We start from the raw sequence: 9,382 nt of genomic DNA, 5'->3' as shown, positions 1-9,382 counted from the left end.
GTTTGCATTGCATTATTTAGTACCTACTAAAAGTGGGCCAAAGAAGGACAATTGGTGAACCAAAGACAAGATCATAGACTAGCATGCCTGGACTGATCCCACTGAAGGGCTACGATTGTGCAAATTGCTAGAAAATGTAATGCCAACCATGTGGGAAAAGTGCTAGAACACAAATGCATCACAGCTTTCTGCGTATATTTCTCCACAGACCAGTCAGAATGCCCATGCTGACCACTGAAAGTGCCTACAATGGGAATGTGAACACCAGAACTTATCTATGGAGCAATGGGAGAAGGTAGCCTGGCCATGTTTTCTTTCAAAATGTAAATGGCTGTCATTTACCTAGAGAAAAGAGGGCAGCAGGATGCAAATTGGGAAGAAGGAAGACACCTTAGGAAGTCTAGCGGAGTCCATGCCTCAACCGGTCAAAGCTGTATTGATGACCCATAAGCCCCTACACAATATACATATAGTGCACTTTACAATATTTACCTTGGGTACCTTGTACTAGCATTGGTATGTAGAGTAATTTATGCTACAAAGTTTGAAATCATTAATATTTTTATTGGATGGGCTTCCAAGACCTACACTGTACATTTCCCTCTGATCACCCAGATTGGTCTATGGAGCTGTAAAATTAGAATACAAAGTAGCAAATCCCAGTGCTAATCCTGGTTATGGAGAAATAGAAATGGTGGAAATGGACTCTAGGAGCAAATTACCTAAAAAAACAAGAGGATCCAACTCATATCTACTAAATATATTACAAGGGACTAAAGCAGAACTAGTTACATGTTTGAGATGAGGAAAGAAGCAGATAGCTGCTAAGGGTCTACCTAGGACTTGTGGTTTGGTCTACTGCCTGGTGTGTGACCATGCCAATCCAGGACAAAACTCATATACTTTGACTGAACCCCGCTGGCCAACTTATCACCCAGACCATTAAGCCTGCTGACACGTAGGGCACGTAGACACCATTGATGATCTTGTGTCAATGACACCTGTCAAGTGTTTGGATTTATTTGTGATGACTGGATGGTGGTTCAGAGCCACCGTCAAAGGAGTTCTTGTGGGGTGTTCTTGTTATGCAAAGTTTAGTAGCTACCAAAAGTGGGCCAAAGAAGTACTACTTTATGCAATAAAAACCTCATCTGGAGTGTTCAGATAGTTCCCATAAAGTACGTTATGTGGGGACTACACACCTCCATGACACCTTCCTTTCAGAAGGCAGGACATGATATCCTGCACTCACAGTATGGGCCAAGTCTTACTGTTTGGGTTATGTTCGGCATCCTTCAACCCAAAATACTTTGAAGATCTTCTTCAAGAGATGGACAGTTCTTTATTTAAGGTTTATTCAACCTAATTAAAAATCCCACCTTACCATATTGTCTCTGGTTTTCTTTCATTTCTTTTCCAAACCAAAATCTATCACTGTGTTCCTTTAATACCTAAAGGAAGAGCAAGACGATACGTACCGGTCTTCTACTCAAGCATTGAGGATGTGTTTAATTGTTTTTCAGCAAAGTAAGAAAAGAACAGAAGCTGTCAAGGTCTGATTGATTTATTTTATTAAAGACTGTGATTAAACACAGGATCTTTTTCATTGAGGTCAACAGCACAGGTTAATTTCAAGCAACATCTTCCTCCTGGGAAGGAGGTTTTGGATGCGGCTGTCATCCATCTCTGTACTGCCAGTGTCCCACAATTAACCCCAGTGGCGGTGTTGACAAAATACTTGTCTTTTCCTGTTAGTTGCCAGAATATGCAAGGTTGCCTCCATGCTCTCTTTTTTCCTCTTTCATTGTTGTAAGAATGATATTGTATTTTATGTCATTTACCTGCTGTATACAATAAAAGCTATAAAGGTAAAAAAAAAAAGTTAATGTATACAGCAGATGAAACCTCAATTCTAGAAGTTTCTGCTATCAGTACTGGTGAGATAACAATCTTGTCCTTTACTTTAGGTTCTCTTCTATTTCGGCAAACTTGTTATAAAGAGAAAATGTCTTGAAATATCTTGAAGACAACGATCATTATCTCACCAGTGACATGGGATTAATTGACGTCTCTAGCAGCGTTGTTGAATTTCAAACTGAAAAGGTCGAAAAAGGTAACCTAAAGTTCTAAAAATGGAGCAACAGGCACCGTTGCCAATGCTGGAAATGGAAATTTTGCAAAGCCACCTGGTTCTAGGCTTCAAGAAGGGATGGAGATTAAAGAGTAGGGATGCAAATTTCGGAGGCGCAGGTGTTCTTCTGTCCCAGCCACATGGACCGGGTCCCACTACCCTCAGGATCTGCATTGCTTGTCTGGTGGATTTTCTTTTGGGACATTTTGCTTTTGGATTTCTGTATTCACTGTTGTTATCTGTTCTGGGGCTACATCTGCAAGATAAATAGAATGCAGTTTAGATGGAGATCAATGTAATGACTACAAAGAGTCTTCCTTAAGGTGCATCTAAACTAAACAACAAAAATGTAATTTATTTTAGCTTACAGGACCTTAGATGTGGTGGCCATTTTTGTTTTTTGGTTTCTTTTTTCACCTGGTGATCCACTAACACATTTCTTGTCTTAGGGTTACAAAATTCACTATACTAAATCTTTGGAAGAACGTTGTGGTCAACCTACATGATTGGGTGTGTTAACACCGTAGTCCCCCTCTTCCCATTGCTACAACATAGGGGCAGATGTGTTTGGTGCTTTATGTAACTGCAATGCACGATAATACAATGATAATATATTATTGTAGAAAAAGAATAAGAAGCCTTCAGCACTTTAAGGAGGTTCTCACATGTTCAATAATGGAACGTCTCAGGACAAAGCCAATATTTTGGGGTCTCACCGGGTCCCTTTCTAAGGGTGATATTGCAACTAAGAAATCATAATGCTTAAGGACCCTGTTAAGCCCTTACATTTCAGCATTATAAATTAATTGTGATGTGATGTGTTCTACTAATAAATACATAAGAACCTCTTTGAGCCGTTGGTAACTAATCCTTCGCCTGAAGTGTCCAGTAGATCTAACAACAGAGCTAACTTATAAGTACAGAACAGGCAAAAACAACAATAACTCATCTTCTTTCAAGATTTCCAGCAAGACATTCTAAAAAAGAAACTTAATTTAATTATATTTTGCTCAGGGCCCCATTTGGGCTATAGGAACCAACGATCCATCATCTGGGACAATCAAAAAAAATGACCTTCAAGATATAAGATAAGTTTTATCAGCCATTATGACTTATACCAAGCTGTGGTGATGGGGAACCCTTTGAACTCCCAAAACACATTGAATGGTATTAAAGTGGAACTGAACCCTGAAGATATTCACCTGTCCCGTTCCAATGGGGGTGCCCCCATTCTCTTTTCTATTACATCCTGATATTTGGCCTACTTGATTGGCCAAGCTGGGATAACATAATTCCTGCACAGGTGTGCCGGGGTGCGTTCAGTGCCATCACCCAAAAGAGAAGCCGCATTGCCAGGTATCCCTAATTTTGACAGCTGTTGGCAATCAGTCCAGTAAGATTACTCATTGCAGAAGGGACATTGGTTGTCCCTTTCTACAATTTGGACTTGTGTCGTGACAAAATTTCAAGGTGGAACCTCAACAAAAGGATTGGAACAGAACTAAATCTTGACTTAGTGAGTCTGAATTATTAAAGCTCTTCACGACTGAAGAAGATAGACTATCATGAGAGAACCTAGGTCATCCAGCAAACCTGGAATAGATTTCTTAAAAAAAGAGATTCCTATTATTATCCAGATATATTCCAGGTGTGCTGGATCACACAGGTTCTCCCATGATAGTCTAACTTCTCCAGTCTTGGGGGAGCTTTGATAAACCAGGCCCAGTGTGTTCTACCTTTTGATAATTTGCATTGCCCTGATTTTTTTATAAGCCTACAAATGCAAAAAAGTTTCCATTTTTGGCATGGGAATTGTTTTTTGAGACTGGGAAACAGTTTACCATATCCCCATCCCCAGTTCGGCTTTTACGCCAATCTAATAATAACCTGTCCATGACCTTTGCAAAGATCTGACCCCGTGTAGGCATCGTGCAATGGAAAGGACCTGGCTTAGAAAATTGTGACCAATAGCATACCTATGGGAAGCTGATTCGTCCAACATTAGAATATTGAATCGGCAACATAGTCATGTGATCCATGTAGACACACTACAACCCCCATCATCACTTTTTCATTAGGTTGAGTTTGAATATTTAATTGCTGTTTTTCGACCATATAATCAGTTCCATAGCTTTGCTTAATTATTAAAATGATTACGATAGAAATATATAAGGAGGTCTTCAGAGTACAGTTACAAAATCCAAAAACAAGGTTATGGAGATGGTCTATACTTAGATACTTCCCTTGCCTATGAAAAGCCTTGGAATTAATGAGCTCTATCAGGATGGTCTCTGCAGAGTCTCTGTGTGACATTGACGGATGATTATAAGAAGCTTGCAACTGACACCTCAGACTCCGATAACAAAGTATCCTCAGAAGAAAGAAATGTACTTTGTAATTATTGTTTACTTTCACTTTTTTTTCTGCTTGCTCAGTGAAAGTAAACGATCAACCAATGGGCAGAGCACCGGATCATGATCTGATAATATGGCGGGGGTACAAGTTTGGAAAGGAGATGTGATTGAGAATTGTTGGACATTGGGATGGAAAATATCAACAAACATTCCTTGCTAAGTAATCTCCGGTGTTCATGTAAGACGTATAAATGGACATTTAGTTCAGTCAGGTGGTATAAAGTCATAGCCAGAAAAATGGAAACCTTTATCCCTTCTATATGTTTAAATCTGCCCCAGACTTATATTTGGTAAACCCACCCTCTGGTTTTCCTTAATTTTTTTTGCCCTCCAGTCTCTTTTTCATCAAATCTGCCCTTCAATTAATGTGGACCTCCAGTCTTCCTTTAAGTTTGCGCGCCAGCCTCTTCTTCCTCAAATCTGTCCTCCAACCTCACCTTTAGTAAATCTGCCTTCCGATCTCCCTTCATTAAATCTTCCCTCCAGCCTTCTTTTCATCGAATCTGCCCTCCAGAATTCCCTTCATTAAATTTGCCCTCCAGCCTCATTGTTATCAAATCTGCCTTCCAGCCTCCCTTTCATGAACTCTGCCCTTCAACCTCCCCTTCAATTAATGTGGACCTACAGTCTCCCTTTCAGTTTGCCCTCCAGCCTCTTCTTCCTCAAATCTGCCCTCCAACCTAATCTTTAGTAAATCTCTCTTCCCATCTCCCCTTCATTAAATTCACCCTCCAGCCTTCTTTTCATCGAATCTGCCCTCCAGACTTCCCTTCATTAAATCTGCCCTCCAGCCTCATTGTTATCAAATCTGCCTTCCAGCCTCCCTTTTATGAACTCTGCTCTCCAACATCCCCATCAATTAATGTGGAGCTACAGTCTTCCTTTCAGTTTGCCCTCCAGCCTCTCCTTCCTCAAATCTGCCCTCCAACCTCACCTTTAGTAAATATACCTTCCGGTCTCCCCTTCATTAAATTCACCCTCCAGCCTTCTTTTCATCGAATCTGCCCTCCAGCTTTACCTTCATTAAATCTGCCCTCCAGCCTCATTGTTATGAAATCTGCCCTCGAGACTCCACTTCTCCCCTCATTAAATTCGCCCTCCAGCCTTCTTTTCATCGAATCTGCCCTCCAGCCTTCCCTTCATTAAATCTGCCATCCAGCCTCATTGTTATCAAATCTGTCCTCCAGCCTCCCTTTCATGAAATTTTTAAACCTCCCCTTCAAGTATTGTGGACCTAAAGTCTCCCTTTCAGTTTGCCCTCCAGTCTCTTCTGCCTCAAATCTGCCCTCCAACCTCACCTTTAATTAAATCTGCCCTCCAGGCTTCTTTTCATTAAATCTGCCCTCCAGCCTTACCTTCATTAAATCTGCCCTCCAGCCTCCTTGTTATCAAATCTGCCCACTGCCTTCCAGCCCCCCCCATTTATTAAATCTGTCCCCTGACCTTCCCTTGCTTCCCTTGCCAGTTTTCCCTTCATTCAAATCTTTTCCCCAGCCTTCCTTTTATTCAATTTACCCCGCATCCCTCCCTACATGAAATCTGCCCTTCCGCTTTACCTTAATAGAATGGATCCTATCCTGAAAAGCCTTACTCTACTTTCACTGCATAATGTGAGTGTCCCATAATGTACACTAGAAGCTGCAGCAAGTCAAAGTCTGCCTCATTTCCTGGATGGAGAATGTTCAGCATCACCTACCCCCTCCCCAGCCTGTCTGTCCTCGGCCCTGTCCCTTTACATTTATGTTGATGCATATTCAGATTTGTTCCTAAAGTTACTTACTGGATTTTTGCTTTGCTGTTATTGGGCAGGAGAATGGGACTGGAGGTTCATCTTCTTCCTTCTTCCGACACAGGCCTCCGATTTTCTCTGCCACATAGCTGCAAGCTGGAAAAGAATACAAATCAATAAGACAGCTAAATATGATATATTGGTATAATTTACCACTAGGAGGTGAAAGCAGCCACATCATGAGTAGAAAAGCCTGTCCCCTGCCAGCATGCTTAGAAAAGTTTTCTAGAAGCAGTGGTCTCTATGCAGAAGTCTGACTCCTGAAATGGAAATCCAATCAGCAAAGCTTTTACTCCCTGCTACCTGGAGAGCTCTAGCTATGACTCAGCAGAGAGGAGTGTCTGACCTCTACAGAGAGGTTACTGCTTCCTTACAGAGAGTAGGAGTCCTTCTCTGCATCATGCTAGCATGGCACAAGCTTTTTCATTTCATCCTCTCCTATTGACCCCTTTATTGTTGCAAGGACACATGGCCATTAACAAGTTTTCATCCAAGATTCACTCATCTTTATCCAAAATGTATACCCTTTACATTGGATTTGATTAGAAAAATTGAAATATTGTAAAATTGATTCATACATTTTTTTAATGAACTACAAAATAGGGCAGAGATAGGGAGGTGCAACATGTGCAACTGCTTGAGGACCCTGGACACTCCATAGCCAACAGGGGCCCCAAGCGAGTTCAGAGAAAGTAATTTCTGCACAGTGGCCCACTGTTGGCTAAATCCGCCACCGAGTATCATTCACCTGTCAATCCATTCGAAAAAACATTCATACATGCATTCCCTATTTTCACCGTTACGCACTTTTGATGATTGGTCACTAGGAGGCTGAATGAGTATTAGGTTTAATATGGATTAGAATGAGCACTGTATGGGGGGTCGAACTGCTGTGCCCAAAATTAAAGCTGAGCTGATTGGTGAAAAATTTAAAAATGCAAAGATGTACATTATATTAATATCTATAAATATAGTAATGCAATAGTCATAGTATAATAAAAAATTAAAATAATATTTATTCTATTGTATTATATTAGTCCTAAAGACTCCTGGGATACATGTGCCACGCATTTTAGGAGGGGGATCCTTCTGCGCATGCTCGATCTCAGGCATGCGCAGAGGGGGTTTCCTGTAAAAAACAAAAGTTCCGATCTCATGCATGCAAAGTTTTGTTTACATTTTTAGGAAGGCACGTCACCCAGTCTGGCACCTGCACAGTAATAAGAAGAGGAAGACAATGGCGGCACCCGGTGTCTAGTCCTCGCCGCATAGAAGAAGGCCGACGGGGCGGTGCGGGAGGGACGCGGAGGGATCAACAGCTTTACACCTGTAAAAGTAAGTGTCTTTTTTTTTTTTTTAATGAAAGTTCCATTTTTGTAAATGCGCATGTGTGTTAACCCAGCACACGCAAGAAAAACCTTGACACCTGGAATAAATACAGAAGATTCAACCTGAAGGTTCATTATAAAACATTCCCTTCAGTATGGAGTTCCTAATTGTTCCTAATCTACGTCTTCGTTAGCCGACGCGTTTTCAGAAAAGATTAGAACCCCAAAGCCATTTCTGCATATTTTATATGGTGCAAGCAGCAATGATCTTTTGTATACCCCGACCATCCTGACGCTCCAATTTTCATGACACGATAATAAAGAAGATTACAGACGGAGACAGACTATTGACGAAGGCGTCCTATACTAAGCAATGGGACCTGGAAATGTCAGATCCATGCATAATGTATCCGCTCCCGTCTTTAATTTAACTTAGTGCATCAAAGCAAAAAGCCAAGACGTTAAATTTATGCGTTTGGAAAGGGGGGCAGAGAAATCGAGAAGCTCTGCAGAAACTTCCGCAAACTCTTTAAATGATGGATGCGCAAACGTCTGCAGCGATCTATACTTCTCGTTCTAGATATGCAAATAGTTGTGAAGGTGTTGAGGGATATAAATACACACGGCATGTTCTCTGGGAATCCTGCCGCCCTTACCTCTCAGGATTAATCAGACCATTGTGCCAAGTTGGTGTCTCTCTGCATTAGCAGGTCTTGCAAAACGTCGGAGTGCAATGTACGAGTGACAGCGCGGCTCTAAGCGGTGACAGGTGTCTAGTTAAGGGAGTCAGGTGTCATATATAGGAGGGAGGGACTGCGAAAAGGGAACAAATGAATGATGATTAGCCTGTTTACCAGGTACTATGGCATCTCAGGTACAGGGACACCTGGAAATACATTTTTTTTTTTTTGCACAGTCATCGTGTTTAAGCGTATTGGAATCTGTGTCTAGGATGTTTCTGCAGATTTGTTATCTGGATCCAGGGCAGATGTTATTCATTAACTGCAGTTTGCATTGCGTTATATGTTTTTTGTACAAATTCATAGAGCAGCTAAATATTAAAATAAAAACGAAAAGCTTGATTTGCTTAAAAGTTTGTATTTCTGTGCCTATTTAATGTACAGCGCTGTGTAATATCTCGGCGCTATATAAATGCTGTTTAACCACCTGGGCGTTACACTGAGGTCTAGATTTCTGTTCCAAAAGCGTTACACTGTTTTTCACAAAATTTTTTTTTTTAAATTGTAGACCTGTAACTTACAGAAATATGTCCGAACAGGGTTCTAGTAGATATCATGAATATAAAAAATGTTTGAAACACACAATCATGTTAAAAAAAAATACTTTTAATAAAATTAAATAAAATACACAAAAATCAGCTCAAACAAGAATACATAAATAAATGAAAAATACTGAAAATGCGATAATTCGGTATACTGTATGTTAATATATTTTTCTAAAACACCTCCCTAGTGTCCGTCACATACCTATAGACAAAACCACGTAAATATATTTTCTATTATTTTGTATTGGATTGGATACAGGACTTTGTATTCAATCCAATACAAAATGGGAACAAAATTCAAACTCTCATTTTGTATTGGATTGAATACAAACTCCTGTATCCAATCCAATACAAAATGAGAGTTTGAATTTACCAATTACATACTTTGTATTTATTTTGAATTATTTTGTATTGGATTGGATACAGGAGTTTGTA

At 40.4% G+C, this 9,382-nt stretch overlaps 1 long non-coding RNA gene across 1 annotated transcript; it reads right to left on the bottom strand.

Annotated features, from left to right (window-relative positions):
• Window positions 1–1,554: 1,554 nt before the first annotated feature.
• LOC140344063 (uncharacterized) lies at window positions 1,555–8,478 on the bottom strand. The gene is made up of 3 exons (XR_011923474.1): window positions 8,319–8,478; window positions 6,326–6,430; window positions 1,555–2,387 (listed from the first exon to the last, which is right to left on the bottom strand). It is a non-coding gene; the product is annotated as an uncharacterized lncRNA (long non-coding RNA).
• Between the last annotated feature and the right edge of the window lie 904 nt (window positions 8,479–9,382).

The sequence above is a fragment of the Pyxicephalus adspersus genome, chromosome Z, assembly GCF_032062135.1.
Source record: "Pyxicephalus adspersus chromosome Z, UCB_Pads_2.0, whole genome shotgun sequence".
Classification (NCBI taxonomy): domain Eukaryota; kingdom Metazoa; phylum Chordata; class Amphibia; order Anura; family Pyxicephalidae; genus Pyxicephalus; species Pyxicephalus adspersus.
This window is presented reverse-complemented; position numbering and strand designations above follow the sequence as displayed.